Raw genomic sequence first — 1868 nt, forward strand, 5'->3', positions numbered from 1 at the left:
ACCCTACAGAGTCCATAAAAAAAAAAAAAAAAAAAAAAAAAAATGGGTGTGTGTGTGTGTAAAGTCAAGGCTGGAAAGAAAAGAGGCAGGGGGAGTGTGGTACTGGACCAGACTGGTGGCTCACAGAGGGTAATGGTGAATGCCTGTAAAATCCAGGAGTGTCTGCTTCAGAGAGGTGTGGAAGCTACCATGCCAATATCAGTGAGACGATAATGTGCCCTCCCAGAAGGCCTCACACTCATCCTCGTTAATTAGAGAGTCTGTGTCTAACATGGCATACAATTAAGTTGCTATGACTAAGAGTTCTTTGTTTCAGGTAGTGAGACTCATCTCTTCACTTAAGATGTAGAGTTTTTTCACTGTTTCAAGCTAAATCATACAAGATTCTGGACACAGAGTTTGCTGGAAGGATGGAGGGGAATCACCAAGAACGGAACTTTGTGAAACTCTCCAGATATGCGTAGTCACACAGGTGCCACAGCAAGGGCACAAATTAGCCAATACTCTCAATTTCAGTGTCCTGGGGGCTGAGTTGGCTGTACGATCCCTGATGCCTACTAAAAGTTCAAAGCCTCAACTTTTGCCGGTGCAGACTGCCCCACTTTGAATTCATGGGGTTTGGGTCAGGACCCCACTGATGACAGAATCTGTGCTTATAAAGTCCATTGGGGTCCATTTTGGGTAGGACAGGAGGGACTGCTGGAGTCCCAGCCCAGCTGCGTGACAGAGGGAGCAGAACTAGTCTGGGATCTGTCATCTTTATCTCCTAGATCATTGCCAGGACACAGCACCTCTAAGTTTGAGGGCAAATAAATATGTGTGCCTGAGGGGACAGGGTGACAGCTGCAGTCCTGGTGCTGTTCCGTCTAGAGAGAGCCTGGGTGACACGACAGGGCACCCTGAAGGCTCTATTTGCTTGATTGCAGTGCCAGGCTCAGAGCAGGTTTGCTCTGAGCTGTTCTCGCCAGTTGTTCCTCAAGACGCACATCTCCCTCCTCTTCCCTCCGCCGCTTCTTGCCATCCTTCCCCTTTTCCCTTCGGAGGGTCTCATTTTCCTCCCAGCGCAGCTCTCCTGGGCTCCCTACCCTTCACCCTCACCCCTGGAGCGCTCCCACCCCTGCTCACTGTGGCAGTGGGTACTGGCCTCAATCCAGCACCAGCCCTCTGGAGCACTGCTGGGGTGGCTCCTCATTGCACTGCCTCATTGCACATCCCTGTTGCTTCTTAGCTGGGATTTGACTAATCTCCTTCTCGGGGAAGCACGGCAGGCCAGGCAATAGCTTGTTGGCAGCTGGTGTCATGCCTCCACAGTGTGCATCTGTGTCACGGGTAGAGAGTTATGTAGTCCTTGATGAAGAAGCAGTGGGAGATGGATTATCCTGCGAGTTTTCTGACAGGAACTAATCAAACGTGCTTGACAGCTAAATGAAGTTGCCTGTCAGCGTTGTTTTATTCTCCGTTGTATTTTCTGACCAGTCAAGATCGTTCCCTTGCCAATGAAGTATGGGACATCCTGCAGCAGAGAGTGCAAGCACCGGGATTCACATTTACAAGGAATTTTCACATTAATTACAGAAAGGTGCCTAAGGACATTCTACCTGCAGATGTGAGAAAAATAAAAGAGGATCCACAGTTACCATGACATATCTCCAGCTCAAAGGGTGTCACTTTTGGGACACTTCATTAAAAGTCCTCAGAGCAGTTTACTTGTCACTTCTAGAAACGCTCAAATCTGCTTTCATCGATGACATTGACAGGAACAGCTGGATGAGTAACAGGAGTTAGGATGGTAGTATTTCCAAAGCAGATGAACCCATGAGGACACTCCATAAGGGTGTAGATATTCATTGGGTGTGTTTGGTGTAGGG

The 1868-nt window shown here is 48.6% G+C and overlaps 1 protein-coding gene across 1 annotated transcript in view; it reads left to right on the top strand.

Moving 5' to 3' along the window:
* The window catches only part of IL1RAP (interleukin 1 receptor accessory protein), a 20959-nt gene that overhangs the window by 10840 nt on the left and 8251 nt on the right, over positions 1-1868 (top strand). The gene's annotated exons all lie outside the window — the stretch shown is intronic.

This window comes from Charadrius vociferus, unplaced genomic scaffold (assembly GCF_000708025.1).
Source record: "Charadrius vociferus isolate BGI_N301 unplaced genomic scaffold, ASM70802v2 scaffold214, whole genome shotgun sequence".
Lineage (NCBI taxonomy): Eukaryota > Metazoa > Chordata > Aves > Charadriiformes > Charadriidae > Charadrius > Charadrius vociferus.